Consider the following 16,812-nt stretch of genomic DNA (forward strand, 5'->3'; position numbering starts at 1 on the left):
TTGTCGATTCTGGTGATTAAAAATCCAAATTATTTGCAAGGTCTGTTGGAACTTCAATTGAGATGGGATGTTGTTTTCTATGCGCACTAGTAATTGAGTGATGTCCGCATACATAAGCTTTTAACCCTTTCTTTTCCAACAGGTTAGCTAGAGGTTTGTCGTAGATGTTAAATAAGTGCTTGGATGTCTGTTTCTTTCTTTCTGCTTCTTCGTAAGCAGATCTGACAGTTATTTGCCATAATCATCAGACAGGCAGAGGAAGACCTTGAGTTATGGCTGTTGAAGTCAAAACCAGTGTATTCACTGAAGTTCTATAGCGTGAGCAGTCCTTCCCTGAGCCTTTTTTCCCTTTTAAGTGAAGAACTGACTGATATGTTCGTAGGCATCGGTGCTAGGCTGTGTTTCTGCACAAAGTAGCACTGTGTGCACAGACCTGCTCCAGATTACTCTGATTTTTAGTTTCATCACCGTACCCTGGAGACCCTAGTGGTTCAGGCCTCTACTAGCAGAATCAGTCCAAACCTTTCCAAAATCAAATCAAATCAAATCAAATCATTAACATTTATAAAGCGCGCTACTCACCCGTGCGGGTCTCAAGGCGCTAGGGGAAAGGGGGGGGGTTACTGCTGCTCGAAAAGCCAGGTCTCCGGAATGCTGGGTGGTCCTGAGGCTGGTGGGGAGGGAGTTCCAGGTCTTGGCTGCCAGGAAGGAGAAAGACCTTCCACCCGCCGTGGAGCGGCGGATGCGAGGGACGGCAGCGAGCGCGAGGCCAGAGGAACGGAGGAGGCGGGTGGGGACGTAGAAGCTGAGGCGTCGGTTGAGGTATTCCGGTCCCTTGTTGTGGAGGGCTTTGTGTGCGTGGGTGAAAAGTCGAAAGGTGATCCTTTTGCTGACTGGGAGCCAATGCAGGTGTCTCAGGTGTGCGGAGATGTGGCTGTTGCGGGGTACGTCGAGGATGAGGCGGGCCGAGGCGTTTTGAATGCGTTGCAGGCCATTTTGGAGTTTGGCGGTGGTCCCAGCATAGAGGGTGTTGCCGTAGTCCAGGCGGCTTGTGACGAGGGCGTGGGTCACGGTTTTTCTAGTGTCGGCGGGGATCCAGCGGAAGATCTTGCGGAGCATGCGGAGGGTGAGGGAGCAGGCGGAGGACACGGCGTTGACTTGCTTGGTCATGGTGAGAAGGGGGTCCAAGATGAAGCCGAGGTTGCGGGCGTGGTCTGTGGGGGTCGGTGCGGTGCCGAGGGCCATGGGCCACCAGGAGTCGTCCCAGGCGGACGGGGTGTTGCAGAGGATGAGGACTTCCGTTTTGTCAGAGTTCAGCTTTAGGCGGCTGAGCCTCATCCAATCTGCGACGTCCTTCATCCCCTCTTGTAGGTTGGTCTTGGCGCTGGAGGGGTCCTTGGTGAGGGAGAGTATAAGTTGGGTGTCGTCGGCGTAGGAGGTGATGATGATGTCGTGCTTGCGTACGATGTTGGCGAGGGGGCTCATGTAGACATTGAAGAGTGTCGGGCTGAGCGATGAGCCTTGAGGTACACCGCAGATGATCTCGGGGGGTCTGAGCGAAACGGTGGGAGGTAAACTCTTTGGGAACGGTTTGAGAGGAAGGAGGCGATCCAGTCCAGGGCCTGGCCTTGGATCCCGGTGGAGCGGAGGCGGGTGATTAGGGTGCGGTGGCAGACGGTGTCGAAGGCAGCCGAGAGGTCGAGGAGGATGAGGGCGACTGTTTCACCGTTGTCCATCAGGGTTCTGATGTCATCTGTGACTGAGATGAGGGCGGTTTCCGTGCTGTGGTTGGTTCGGAATCCGGTTTGTGAAGGGTCGAGCAGGTTGTTGTTTTCCAGGAAGGTGGTCAGCTGTTTGTTGACGGTCTTCTCGATTACCTTGGCTGGGAAAGGCAGGAGAGAGATGGGGCGGAAGTTTTTCAGGTCGCTCGGGTCAGCCGTAGGTTTCTTTAGGAGGGCGTTGACTTCGGCGTGTTTCCAGCATTCGGGGAAGGTAGCAGAAGAAAAAGAAGAGTTGATGACGGCCTGGAGGTGCGGGGCGATGATGTCGTCGGCTTTATTAAAGATGAAGTGAGGGCAGGGGTCCGAAGGGGCGCCGGAGTGGATAGAGTTCATGATGGATTTGGTTTCTTCAGTGTTGATGTGGGTCCAGTTGTTGAGGGTGAAGGCCGGGGGTGCGGGTTCGGTGATGTTTGGTTGGGTCTGGTGTCCGAAGCTGTCGTGGAGGTCGATGATCTTGCGATGGAAGAAGGTGGCGAGGGATTCGCACAAATCCTGTGAGGGCGTGACGGCGTTGGCGTTGGGGTTGGAGAACTCCTTGACGATGCTGAAAAGTTCTCTGCTGTTGTGGCTGTTTTTGTCCAGTCTGTCGGTGAAAAAGTTCCTTTTGGCAGCGCGGATCAGGTGGTGGTGTTCGCGGGTAGCGTTCTTGAGGGCGGTCATGTTGTCAGCGGTGTGGTCCTTGCGCCAGGCCTTCTCGAGGGTGCAACAAGTTTTCTTTGATTCTTTGAGGGTGTCAGAGAACCAGAGAGGTTTTTTGGTGTTGGTCTGTCGATGCGTGCGTTTGAGGGGAGCAAGGTTGTCTGCGCAGTTGGAGATCCAGTTTGTGAGGCTGAGGGCTGCGTCGTTGGGGTCGGTGGTGAGGGTGGGTTGGTTGGCGGCGAGTGCGGAGAAGAGTTGCTCTTCGGGGATCTTGTTCCACTGTCGACGAGGGATGGGTTGAGTGCGGAGGTGGCGGGTCTCGCGTCGGAATGTGAAGTGGACACAGCTGTGGTCGGTCCAGTGTAGAGCGGAGGTGTGGCTGAAGAAGATGTGTTTGCTGGCGGAGAAGATAGGGTCGAGCGTGTGTCCGGCGATGTGGGTGGCGGTGTTCACCAGTTGCTTGAGGCCAAGGTTGGCGAGGTTGTCGAGCAGTGCGGTGGTGTTGGGGTCGTTGTTCTGTTCCAGATGGAAGTTGAGGTCGCCTAGGAGGATGTAGTCCGGCGAGGCGAGGGCGTGCGGGGAGATGAAGTCGGCGATGGCGTCGCTGAAAGGGGCGCGCGGTCCGGGGGGACGGTAGACGGGGGATCCTCTGAGGGTGGTCCTGGGGTCGGTGCGAATTTGAAAATGCAGATGTTCAGCGGCGAGAGGGGTGTCTTCGGTGGAGGTGGTGACGCTGATGGAGTCTTTGAAGACGATGGCGATACCTCCTCCTACTTGGTTGGTGCGGTCTTTTCTGGAGATCTTGTAGCCTTCGGGGATGGCAGTGGCGATGTCTGGAGCTGATGAGGCGTTCATCCAGGTTTCCGTGATGAAGGCGACGCCTGGAGCTGTGGAGTCCAGGAGGTCCCAGAGTTCAACGGCGTGCTTGTGGACAGAGCGAGCGTTGACCAGGATGCACTTGAGGTGGTTGATGGCGCGTGGGCTGGTGGTCGTGGTAGTTGCGTGGTGGAAGATGCGTTTGCAGGAGTTACAGGCGAAGGGTCCATGGGTGCTTTGGGGTGGGCTTGGAAGCAGGTGTTTGAGCGCCCGGGGTTGAGGGCGTGGAGGGTGGTGGGGTCGTAGCGGGTCAGCGGGGTAGGGGAGGGCTGGGGACCAGGGGTCGTGGCGCTGGGCGCGAGCCAGGTGCGGACGGGCGCAGACGGGCTTGCCTCTGGCGCGGTCGTGCAGCGGCCGCCATAAGAGGGAGGAGGGGGGGAGGGGTCAGCTGGGGGCGAATGGGAGCTGGGGGCGTGCAGGAGGTCGCGGCGGGAAAGCGCGAGGGAGGGGGGACAGGTAGAGTGAGAAGAGCTGGGGGAGGGTGGTTTAAGGGTGGAGGGGGGGGTGAGTGTTAGAGTTTTAGGAGAATAGGGAGATAGATAGGAGTAGGGTTGAAAAGATAGGGGAGGGGGGGTGGTAGAGGTGGGTGAGGGTGAGAGGTAGAGTGAGAGGATAGGGAGATAGGTAACAGAGGGGGTGTTGGGACGGGGGGGAGAGATAGGGAAATAGATAGAGGGAGAGATAGGTGGAGAGATAGAAAAATAGGTAGATAGGAGGAGGGGGTGAGTGAGTGAGGGAGTTAGGTGGAGAGATAGGTAGAGGAGTGAGGGAGGCAGGTAGCGAAAGGGTGGATGTGGGTGATAGTGAGAGATAGGTGGAGAGATAGAGGGGGGTGAGGCAGGAGCAGGAGGGCAGAGACAGGGGCGGGAAGAGACAGGAGTCGGAGAGGACCGAAGAACACAGAAGACCGGAAGAACACAGAAGAGTAGAGGAGAAGAACACAGAAGACCGGAAGAACACAGAAGAACAGAAGAGAAGAACACAGAAGACCAGAAGAACACAGAAGAGCAGAGGAGAAGAACACAGAAGACCGGAAGAACACAGAAGAACAGAAGAGAAGAACACAGAAGAACAGAAGAACACAGAGGAAGATGCAGGGGACGAGGAAGCAGAAGAGCAGACGAACAGAAGATCACCAAAGAAGATAAAGAAGACGAAGAGCAGAAGGCAGAAGACCACAGAACGAGATGAGGAAGAAGAGAGGCGACAGGAGAGGCTGAGGAGCACACAGAAGAAGAGAGAAGACGGGGAGAAGAAGAGTACAGAAGAAGATTGCAGAGGAGGAGCGAGGAGGAAGAGACAGAGAGGAGGAAAAGAAGCAGGAGCAGGAGAGAGGGTGAGTAGCGCGGGGCAGGGCGAGGGGCTGGGAGGTGGGGGGTACTTACTGTGAGGTGGGTCTCAGGAACTCAAGAACCTGGAGGAGCTGGAGGAGCTGCAGCGGCAGGGGGAGCGACCTACCCTTGGGTCAAGGGTCGCTACCACTGTCGCGCAGCGGCCGCCATAAGAGGGGGAGGGGTCAGCTGGGGGTGAATGGGAGCTGGGGGGCGGGGCGTGCAGGAGGTCGCGGCGGGAAAGCGCGAGGGAGGGGGGGACAGGTAGAGTGAGAAGAGCTGGGGGAGAGGGGTTTAAGGGTGGAGGGGGGGTGAGTGTTAGAGTTTTAGGAGAATAGGGAGATAGATAGGAGTAGGGTTGAAAAGACCCTTTCAGAGAGGTAATCAAAGAGACTTGATGCATTTGGGAAATAAGTCTTTACTTCAACTAGCCTTTCCCTTTGGTCTGTCCTAAGCATTATGGAACTCTGTCTCAGAGTTATTGCCAGCGGTCCTGAAGGCGTTATGAGCCAGTTTGGCACAGACTATTCTAGACAGCCAGGACCTGCCTGACTATTGAAGCAGAAAATTTGTGACTAACGTGGTGCTTTGATTACATGTGAGGATGAGATCCACGGGGTTCTCAAGTGATGTTCAGGCATCACTCATGGATATGGCTTTTGACAGCGCGAAGGCAAACTCCACCCTAGAGTGGTTTAAAGACAGTAGGGCCACTGCACGCTCATTCATTCTGTCTGCACCTACAAAGTAGTATCCTCAATAGTTTTGCCCCTTTTGAGACATCAGCAGGGGTTTTGCTTAAAGACAATGCAAAGGTACACCACCCCAGCAGCAGGCATCCCAATGCTTTTTTGGGTCATAGTCTGGGATGCAGCAGACAGTGTTAAGCCTGTCAGGGCAATGAACATCTCAGTCCTCCACACTCCTAGCAGCAACTCCCAAGCCGTTTAGTTTGCCCTTAATGGAACATGACCACTCATTTTCTCCACAAGCGGCATGCCATCACATCCGACAACTGGGTTCTGCAGACCTGACATTGTTGGGGTCCACTTTCAACGTGCTGAAGTCAGACCCAACTCCGTCAAAGATGCTTCCTTTCATCAGAGCCATTCTGGATTATTGCATTAGTGGACCTTCCCTCTGGATCAGAGAGTCCAGGACATTCATCCTTGGTCTTGGGCCTTAGTAAGGGTAGCTCTGAGGCTTCTTGGACTATTGGCATCCGGCTTGACGGCCAACCCATCAGGCTATGCAGTGGGATCTGAAGTCTCTGTTGGGCCAGCACCAAGGTAACCTGTCAGAGGGCATTCAGGTTTCAGAGGAAATTGCAAAAGATCTGCAATGGTGGCTGCTTGACCACTATTAGGCCAGTGGTAGACTCCCTCTCCCTACCCCACCAGAGTTGACAGTGGTGACGCACGCCTGCTGGGTTTTGGAGGTCATCTCGGAGAGGTGGTGATAAGAGATCACTGATTTCTGGTGGAGGCTTGTTCGAGTTGTGGGCCATTCGCTTGGCATTGAAAGCCTTCGTACTGTCCATCAAAGAGAGGCTGGTTCAGGTCCTCATGGACAACACCACCGGCATGTTGTATTGTTACAAGGGGGACAGGGTGGGGACCTGGTTCCTCTGCCAGAAGGCACTGCGCTTCTGGGCCTGGATGATTTAATGGGGCATTTCCACAATCGTTCACCGCCTTTAAACAGCTGGGCGGACAAGCTCCACTGGAGATGCCTAGTGGATCACAAATGGCAGTTACACCCCAAGGTGGCTCAGGGAGTCTGACAGCAAATGGTAGAGCTCTGGCTCAGCCTCTTCATCAGCACTAAAATTGTGCTGTTTCAACACTTATGGTAGCTGGAGTTCCCAAGAAGGCTATCTCTTGGAGAAGCATTGCAACTAGAGTGGAGAACAGCACTCATGTATACTCTCCTGCCCCGAGTTCTGAAGAAGATGTAGCTCCATATTGGGCCAGCAGAGTATGGAACCTGGAACTTCTGTGCATGAGCATTTTTTCTCCAATCACGCTGCCCCTTTGAAAGGATTTTCTCTTGAAGCAGGGCAAGGTCTCGCAGCTAGGCCTTCACAGGCTAAACCTTTAAGCAAGGAGATTGAGCGGATGCAGTCATCTATATTTGATCTTCCTCCCGAAGTAGTGGCTGTCATCCTTGCAGCCAGACATACTTCTACAAAGTCAGTTTAGACTGGATGCTGAGACACGTTTGTGGCTTGGTGTGGCACCTATAATTAGGACTCTTTGCAGGTCAAACTGTTGAATATCTTGTTATTTTTGTTGTTGTTAGCCTGGCATGGACTTGCTGTGGATATAGTTAAAGGTTATTTGTCGACCCTTTCTTTCTTTTTGCGTTTAATGAACCAACCATTGTCCTTTACATCACCGGTTGTGATGCAATTTCTTAAAGGTTTAATCCACATGTTTCTTCCTAAACCCTTCATTGGGCTTTGCTTTGGTTCTTTTTTTCTCATGTGTACTTCTTTTGAACTGCGTCACATGCTGAGCTTCACCTACTGACCATGAGCGTAGTCTTTCTCATTGTTCTTAACAGACAAACTGGTTCTGAGGACTAAAGTGGTATTTCTATTGACGTTTGGAACTAGCTTTCATTTTGGATAGCCTACCACACTTTTGACATTCTTTGCTCCACTTCACCCCTTGAAAGAAGATGAGAGACTCCATCGTTCGGACCACAGAATAACACTGAGATTTTACATCAATCGCAACAAAGACCAGAACTTTGTTGTGTTGGCTGGGCAAGGCAGTGCAGAAAAGGACTTTGTTCCGGTGGATAGTCCTCTGCTTTAAGATCTGCTATGTTTTAGTCAAGAAGCAGCTCCCAGAAGGAATGAGAGCTAACAAGACCATGGCTAAGGCTACTACCACTTGTCTAGCCTGGCACACAAAGTGCCTACCCTAGACATTTGTCAGGCTGCAACATGGGCATTAGTGCATACTTTTACGAAAAACTACTGCATTGACTGATAGATCTACTGCAAATGGCATTTTGGCCATTTGGTCCTGCAGGACCTTATAATCTGAGCCATTCCACTGACCCACCACTGGGAGAGGTCCTGCTTTGGTACCTTTTTTTAAGGGGTGGTATCTGCTCTTAGACGTATCCTTCAGTAGAACAGGTTACTTACCTTTGGTAACGCTCTTTCTGCTGTATATTCTAACGGCAGAGTCTTCAACAACTGCTGCCCTCCCCATTCTGTGAGATAGACTATTTTCACAACTAAAAAGCTCCCAAATTAGAGATCTGCACGCTGGTGCAATTAAGTGATCCTTTGAGCTCCATGTCCAAGGCTGTGGACTCTGTCAAGAAAGAAACATCTGCACAATTGAGTGGCACTTATCTTCAGCTTCCACTGTCACTCCCAGGGCAGAGCAGGGTCGACAGAAGCAGCACAACGCCATCTACCAGTGCACAAGGGCTATACTAAAAATAATCCTCTGAATCCAGTGTGATACCTGGGGGATATACTAGAGATGAGCAATATACAGTTAGAAATAGTATCCACTAGAAACATCCTTATCGTAGGAAAGAGACTCTTTCATATGATTTGAATAGAATTTTATAGGATTGCTGTAAGTTATTAGAGGGATGGGAGCACCAATTGTACTTTCCTCAATCTAGTTTTACTTTCTTTCAGAACCTGGGAAAACCTGGGGGAAAACGTTGTTCTAGACAAAACAGCAGTAGTCTTTATTGGCAGTTAATAATTAAATACATAATAAATCCAATTGCCAGAGAAATCGCTGTGGTCATCTAAATTAGTGGACAGAATACAATAGTACTATGAGACCTTGAATAACTTTGACACAATTAATTGGCTATAGGTTTGTTAAGGTATTCATATGAGGTCTGGTATTCTTAACTTCTGTTTAATGGAGAAAGAGATCTGAGAAATGAAAACTTTCTGTCAAAACATCAGAAAGCTGTAGGACAGAACACCAAAGTTGATGTAGGGTATGTCCTGTGACATTGGTAGAAGTAATAAAGTACTGAATAAGAACTAATGACTTGAGAAGGTAACAAAATTCAGCCGCTTTAGGGTTGACTATCAAATCATTGACCCAATAATTAGTAACCCACAATTAATTCTCTTCTAGAAGTTAATATAATTGAATTAATCAATTCAGAAAAAATCCATAGGGAAGCTAGAAGAAATGTGGTCGTAAAACATTAATGCATACCAATCCAATTCAGTATTTGAAAGGGATGCTCTAAACAAACCCTTTCCAAATGCTCGATCAGTATTGGGTTGCAAACCCCAGTTGCGATTCAGTAACCTGTTTCGTAATTGCAGTTTGTGGTTTGTACATAAGGAAATGTATTTTTGCAACCCCCAAAAGTCCGATGTTGTTCATTGGGCTGCTTGTGACTGCAAAAATGCTTCTTAAATCTGGCCCCTAATTTAATATTACTCATTAAATCATGTCTATGGAGGGAATGATTGTTCAAGGAAGCACGTTTTAATACATTGCTACATTCATTATTTACAGTTGAGTACTTAAATTGGGCTCTAACCTGCGGGGTAGTTTTTTGTGGTGGGGGTCGATTGTTTTTAGGGCAGGTGGGGGGGTTAAGGCAGGTGGGGGTTGGGAAGGTTTTAGGGTGGGTAGGGGGTATCAGGGTAGTTGTTTTTAGGGGCGGGAGTGGGGGGTTGAGGTAGTTTTGTTTTTAGGTGTGTGGTTAGTTTTGTTTATAGGGGCAGAGTAGTTTTATTTTTGGGGGTTGGGGAAGGTTTTAGGGTTCAGGGTGGGTTGGGGTATCAGGGTAATTATTTTTAGGGGGAGGGGTGGGGGGTCGGGTAGTTTGGTTTTTAGGGCGGGGTAGATTGTTTTTTAGGGTCGGGTGGTTTTGTTTTTAGGGGTGGGGGTGTGTGGGTCAGTGTAATTTTGTTTTTAGGGAGGGGAGGAGGGCGGGATAGTTTGGTTTTTAGGGGTGGGGTTGGGGTCGTTTAGTTTTTAGAGGCAGGGTAGTTTTATTTTTGGGCCTGGGGGTCGGTTTTTAGGGCAGGTGGGGCAGTCTGGGAAGGTTTTAGGGCTCAGGGTGGTTGGGGAGTATCAGGGTAGTTGTTTATAGGGGTAGGGGTTTGGGGTAGTTTTGTTTTTAGGGGTGGTGGGGTCAGGGCAGTTTGGTTTTTAGGTGTGTGGTTAGTTTTGTTTTTAGGGGCAGTGTAGTTTTATTTTTGGGGGTTGGGGAAGGTTTTAGGGTTCAGGGTGGGTTGGGGTATCAGGGTAATTATTTTTAGGGGGAGGGGTGGGGGGTCGGGTAGTTTGGTTTTTAGGGCGGGGTAGATTGTTTTTTAGGGTCGGGTGGTTTTGTTTTTAGTGGTGGGGGTGTGTGGGTCAGTGTAATTTTGTTTTTAGGGAGGGGAGGAGGGCGGGATAGTTTGGTTTTTAGGGGTGGGGTTGGGGTCGTTTAGTTTTTAGAGGCAGGGTAGTTTTATTTTTGGGCCTGGGGGTCGGTTTTTAGGGCAGGTGGGGCAGTCTGGGAAGGTTTTAGGGCTCAGGGTGGTTGGGGAGTATCAGGGTAGTTGTTTATAGGGGTAGGGGTTTGGGGTAGTTTTGTTTTTAGGGGTGGTGGGGTCAGGGCAGTTTGGTTTTTAGGTGTGTGGTTAGTTTTGTTTTTAGGGGCAGTGTAGTTTTATTTTTGGGGGTTGGGGAAGGTTTTAGGGTTCAGGGTGGGTTGGGGTATCAGGGTAATTATTTTTAGGGGGAGGGGTGGGGGGTCGGGTAGTTTGGTTTTTAGGGCGGGGTAGATTGTTTTTTAGGGTCGGGTGGTTTTGTTTTTAGTGGTGGGGGTGTGTGGGTCAGTGTAATTTTGTTTTTAGGGAGGGGAGGAGGGCGGGATAGTTTAATTTTTAAGGGTGGGGTTGGGGTCGTTTAGTTTTTAGGGGCAGGGTAGTTTTATTTTTGGGACTGGGGGTCGGTTTTTAGGGCAGGTGGGACAGTCTGGGAAGGTTTTAGGGCTCAGGGTGGTTGGGAGTATCAGGGTAGTTGTTTATAGGGGTAGGGGGTTGGGGTAGTTTTGTTTTTAGGGGTGGGGGGGGTCAGGGCAGTTTGGTTTTTAGGGGTGGGGCTTGGGGTAGATTTGTTTTTAGGGGTGGGGTTGGGGTAGATTTGTTTTTAGGGGTGGGGTAGTTTTATTTTTGGGGTTGGGAGTCGGTTATTTTTAGGGCGGGTGGGGGCTCAGGGTGGGTGGAGGTATCGGAGTAGTTGTTTTTAGCAGCAGGTGTAGGGGTCAGGGTAGTTTTGTTTTTAGGGGTGGGCGGGTCGAGGTAGTTTGGTTTTTAGGAGCAGGGGTGTGGGGTCGGGGTAGTTTGGTATTTAGGGGCAGGGGTGCGGGGTCGGGGTAGTTTTGTATTTAGGGGCAGGGGTAGTGCTGTTGGGGCTAGGTTTAGGGCTCAGGGTGGGTGGGGGTATCAGGGTAGTTTTCTTTTCTTTTTAGGGGCAGGGTGGAGGGTCGGTAGGGTTTTTTAGGGGTGGGATGAGGGGGTCGGAGTAGTTTTGATTTAAAAGCTGGTGGGGGGGCGGTTGTTTTTAGGGCGGGTGGGGGTTCTGGGAAGGTTTTAGGGCTCAGGGTGGGTGGCTCTATTTGTGGTACTTTTGCTTTTAGGGGTAGAGGCTGGGGGATCAGGGTAGAACTGTTTTTAGGGCGGGTGGGGGCAGTGGCATGCTAGACCTACACATGCCGTTCCCACACCTGCCTTTACCAGGCATGCTTTTACAATGAAAAATCGTTGTATAGACAGGCGTGGTAAAGGCATTCATAGTGGTTCGCGCATGCATTGTTCCATCATACAATCCTAAAATAGGTATAATGTAAAAACAATCAGCTGGTCCCTAATAACAGTTTCCCGGCTCTGCCTACACTTACTAATCTACCTAATGCCACGAGCATCTGCTGAATGCTTCAGTTTCTAGCTTCTTTATTATTTTTACTGATTCTTTTGTTCTTCATTTATGTAGTGTTTCTGTATCCTTGTGTTCTTGGATTGCTGGCACTTCGTAGTGTGACACATATTTTCTGCCTTCCATTCGTACCTCAAGGGTCTCTTCTGGTTTTGCTTCATATTTGGAGGTGGAGTGTGTTTAGATGTCTTATTTTTATCCTTGTCTCCTTCATGTGGGTTAGGGCAACAGCTCATTTCCTCCCTGTGTGGTGTTTTTTGTTTTCATTGCTAGTTTGTTAGCATCACCTAATTTTTATCTTCCAGACTCTTTAGTTCTCTGTTTTTGGGTGGTACTGTTTAGGAATAGCTAGTGCCCAGTTGTGTAAAGGTGTAAGTCCCTCAGGATAGGCTTCTAATATTAGAACAATATTGGATTTATTCAGAGAATTGTGCAAACACTGACCAGAATGAAAAACTAGACTGTTTTCCATCATGATCTGATAATTGTTTCCTTCCCAGCAGTTTGAAACTTCGTAGGATGAGAATGTATGTTGCAAAATGATATAGATGCAGATTCAATTATAAACTGCTGTGTAATATTGTTTTATATTTTTTAAAATTTTCTCCTTTTTCTAGTAAAATATTTTTTACTATTAATATATTGAAAAGTTTCCCAAAATTATTTTAAATTCTTCTTGGTGCTGCGTTATATTGCAAATTTTCAATTTGGGGCTATAATCTGTAGCGATAGCCTGTTGGCTATTAGAAAGCTATTAAAAAGCCTTTAAAGTGAGGTAGGGTTCTCTGGTATATTGGTAGAGTTTGTCAGTATACTAATTCTACTTTTGATGAGTGTTTATAGTATCCAAACTAGATAGTGTTAGAATACAGACTAAGGGGGTGATTCTAACTTCGGCGGGCGGCGGAGGCCGCCCGCCGAAGTTCCCCCACCAAAATACCGCTCCGCGGTCGAAAGACCGCTGAGGGTATTTTGGGATTTGCCCTGGGCTGGCAGGCGGCCGCCAAAAGGCCGCCCACCAGCCCAGGGCAAATCAACCTTCCCACTAAGATGCCGTCTCAGAATTGAGCCTGCGGAGTGGGAAGGTGCGACGGGTGCAGTTGCACCCGTCGCGTATTTCAGTGTCTGCTAGGCAGACACTGAAATACTTTGTGGGGCCCTCTTACGGGGGCCCCTGCCGTGCCCATGCCATTGGCATGGGCACGGCAGGGGCCCCCAGGGGCCCCGCAGCACCCCCTACCGCCATCCTGTTCCTGGCGGGCGAACCGCCAGGAACAGGATGGCGGTAGGGGGATTCTAAGGGCAGCGGTAAACCGGCGGGAGACCGCCGGTTTACCCTTTCTGACCGCGGCCAAACCGCCGCGGTCAGAATGCCCTGCGGGGCACCGCCGGTCTGTCGGCAGTGCTCCCGCCGACCCTGGCCCCGGCGGTCTGAGACCGCCGGGGTTAGAATGAGGGCCTAAGTATGGTGTTAACAACAAGCTGTTTGTAAGTATTGTAGAGCAAGATAGCTGCTGGGAGGCATAGGTGTTCTGGGGTTTAAGACTCTTACAGGCTGTGGGAACATGGAGGGCCTTTTGTGGAAGACACTATGGTGGTCATTACAACCCTGGCGGACGGTGTTAAAGTGGCGGAAATACCACAAACAGGCCGGCGAACAAAAAAGGGAATTATGACCGTGGCGGAAACCGCCAACATAGCCACTTTACCACTCCGACCGCCACGGCGATACAGACAAGCAACACGGCGGTCACCGCCAACAGACAGGCGGGAGACAAAGTACCGCCCACAGTATTACAACAGGCCAATCCGCCACCTTTTTCGGGGCCGATTCTCCGTGGATAAAAACATGGCGGAAACAGCTTTGGCAATGGGAAAACGCTCACCTGAACACACTCCACGAGGAAGGAGGATACCATGGAGCCGGAACTCCAAATACTCCCTGCGATTGTGTTCCTGCTCCTCTACGAACATCAGCAACGGCGGCGCCGAAGACAACGGTGAGTACTGCACCTACGACATAGGGGCGGGGGGAGGCAAAAGTCAGGGACACACAGACGCAACACCCCCACCCCGACCCTCGCACACTACAACACACACACCAATGCATAACCAAACATCACAGGAACAACCCCCAACCCCCCTGAAAGAATGCAAAGACAAAAGGAAATGAAGTACAACCATTGTAATGTATCAAAATACAGTAAGCACATATATACATAAATATATACACATTCCAAATATATACATCACGATTAGTAGTGCACTAATGCACATTTCAATGTCTGTGGACCACTGGGCCCAAAATGCATGGGCAAGGCCCACACACGATACCTGTCCAGAAACGGAGAGAACACTGCAGGGGCATCAGATAGAAATACAACAGGCACCTCAGGGGGAAGGAAAGGGGGGGCACCTCAGCCGGATGACAGCACCACGCTAGATCCACGACGGGGCTCCATGCCCATTGATGTATCCTGGGGAGTGCAAAGCCACAGTCTCACAAGTCTTTGCAGTGGGTGGGTTGCCCACTGTTTCATCCTGGGGATTGCAAAGCCACAGTCTCACAAGTCTTTGCAGTGGGTAGGTTGCCCACTGTTTTATCCTGGGGAGTGCAAAGCCACAGTCTCACAAGTCTTTGCAGTGGGTGGGTTGCCCACTGTTTCATCCTGGGGAGTGCAAAGCCACAGTCTCACAAGTCTTTGCAGTGGGTGGTTTGCCCACTGTTTTATCCTGGGGAGTGCAAAGCCACAGTCTCACAAGTCTTTGCAGTGGGTGGGTTGCCCACTGTTTCATCCTGGGGCGTGCAAAGCCACAGTCTCACAAGTCTTTGCAGTGGGTGGGTTGCCCACTGTTTCATACTGGGGAGTGCAAAGCCACAGTCTCACAAGTGGATAACAGTCTACATTGGTTTTGGAGGGGGACTGGTGCCCACAGTGCATCACGCTCCCTGTGACGGTCCCAGTTCCGTCACTGCCCCTGCCGCACATGGGCTAACGATGCTTGAGTTGGCGGTGCTTGCCATGTTCAGTGGTGCTTGCCATGGCGGTCTTTGCCCTGTTCAGCGGTCTTTGCCCTGTTCAGCGGTGCTTGGCCTGTTCAGCGGTGCTTGCCATGGCGGTCTTTGCCCTGTTCAGCGGTGCTTGGCCTGTTCAGCGGTGTTTGCCATGGCGCTCTTTGCCCTGTTCAGCGGTGCTTGGCCTGTTCAGCGGTGCTTGGCCTGTTCAGCGGTGCTTGCCATGTTCAGCGGTGCTTGCCATGGCGGTCTTTGCCCTGTTCAGCGGTGCTTGGCCTGTTCAGCGGTGCTTGGCCTGTTCAGCGGTGCTTGCCATGTTCAGCGGTGCTTGCCATGGCGGTCTTTGTCCTGTTCAGCGGTGCTTGACTTTGCTGTCTCTGACCTGTGCAGCAGAGTGTGCCATGGTGGTCCCTCATTGCCCAGCGGGCTCTGGCTGCCGGGGCCCTCCTGGGCACTGACTCTGGCGGTGGTCTCCTGACCTGTGACGATTGTGCTGCCCTCCTGGGCACTGACTCTGGCGGTGGTCTCCTGACCTGTGACGATGGGGCTGGCGGTGGCGTCCTGGGCAGCGGGGAGGATGGCGGCCTTCTCCGCCGTGCTGCTCTTCCCAGACTTTGGCGACTTCTTCTGCCCCTTCCCCACCTTGGGAGGAGTCACAGCTGACTCGACATTCCCCCCGGGACCCTTGTGAGCGGCTTTGCCTGCAGGAGTCTTCACCCTCTCCCGTCGGGCACTGTCTAACTTCTGGTGCTTCACAGGGGGTGGACTGGCAGTGCTTTGGCTCCGTGTCACACTGGCTGCCCTGGTGCCCGGTGCACTCCACATACCTCTAACAGCCACCACTGGTACCGGACTTTTTTTGGCTGAGGTGCTACTACGGGACCTATGAATTGGAGGGGGGGGGTGGTGGGACAGAGGTCAAGGTTGCTCAGGGGCATTTTCTGACGAACACTGGGATGGGTAGCTGGAGGGTGTCTGGGAGTGGAGGAAGAGGAGGTGGTTGTAGGAGGTGTAACTTTTGATGCTTTGGGTGCAGGTGCATGTTCTGGAGGCTGTCATGAGGTGGATGGATGTTGGGTGTGTGTGTGCCCGCGTTTGTGTACTTTGGGAGGGGGCGTCACAGACACACTGGGAGAGGACACAGGGGACGTGTAAATGGTAGTGGGGGTTGTGAGTGCAGGTGAGCGGGGATGGTGCTGGGTGTTCTGGTACGAGTCCTAGTGGCTGTAGTGGTAGTGCATGCAGGTGAGAGTGTAGACGAGACTGGGAGGGAGACGACGAGGAGGGGGACACAGTGGAGGCAGTGGTTGTTGCTGTGTCTGTATGTGGGTGATGCTTGTGTGAGTGCCTGTGGGATGTGTGGTGCCTATGTTTGCCTTAGCTGCCCTTGTGTGTTGACATGTGTGCAGGCTGGTCTGATGGTGTGCTTGGGATAGGCTGAGGTACAGGGGATTGGGTCTGGGTGGAGGAAGTTGGAGGGGGGAGGCTAGACACAGGGACAATGGCTGCCATCAGTTCTGAGGCCAGAGATTGCAGGGTTCGATGATGGGCAGCCTGACCAGAATGAATGCCCTCCAGGAATGCATTAGTGTGTTGCAACTCCCTTTCTACACCCTGGATGGCATTCACAGTGGTAGACTGCCCAACAGTGAGTGACCTGAGGAGGTCAATGGCCTCCTCACTGAGGGCAGCAGGGGTGACAGGGGCAGGGGGTGAGGTGCCTGGGGCGAATGTGATGCCCACCCTCCTGGATGAGCGGGCACGGGGCGAATGCTGAGGGGCTGCTGGGAGGGTGGTGCTGGTAGGGGGGGTGGCGGCTGTACCTGTAGGAGTGGGCACAGATTTTGCTGCCACCACAAGGGAGCTCCCATCGGAGGACGAGTCTGTGTCGCTGGTTGCTGATCCGGTGCCCGCCGTGAAGCTCCCCTCGCCGTCCGTCCCACTGGTGTATTCAGAGTCCATGGTGTGGCCCTCCATGGCCATGTGGGATGCAGCCCCCTCGTGCTCCGGTGCCCCTGTACCTCTGCCTGATGATGCTGATGCACAAGAGAACAGGGAGAGCACAAAAAGGGGTGGGGAAACAGAAGAAAGACAGGTTGAGTGCATGGCTTACCGCTACCGTTGGCGGACAATACAGACACAGCAGCCCCCTGCACTACGCTGCGCTCCTGGGCTCTACAGATGCAGTTCCTGGGATATGGCCTACATGGCTATGATAGACATCTGCACAC

The 16,812-nt window shown here is 51.8% G+C and overlaps 1 protein-coding gene across 2 annotated transcripts in view; it reads left to right on the plus strand.

Annotated features, from left to right (window-relative positions):
• TTBK2 (tau tubulin kinase 2) overlaps positions 1-16,812 on the plus strand; it is a 447,781-nt gene that overhangs the window by 288,433 nt on the left and 142,536 nt on the right. The window lies entirely within an intron of this gene.

Source organism: Pleurodeles waltl, chromosome 9 (genome assembly GCF_031143425.1).
Source record: "Pleurodeles waltl isolate 20211129_DDA chromosome 9, aPleWal1.hap1.20221129, whole genome shotgun sequence".
NCBI lineage: Eukaryota > Metazoa > Chordata > Amphibia > Caudata > Salamandridae > Pleurodeles > Pleurodeles waltl.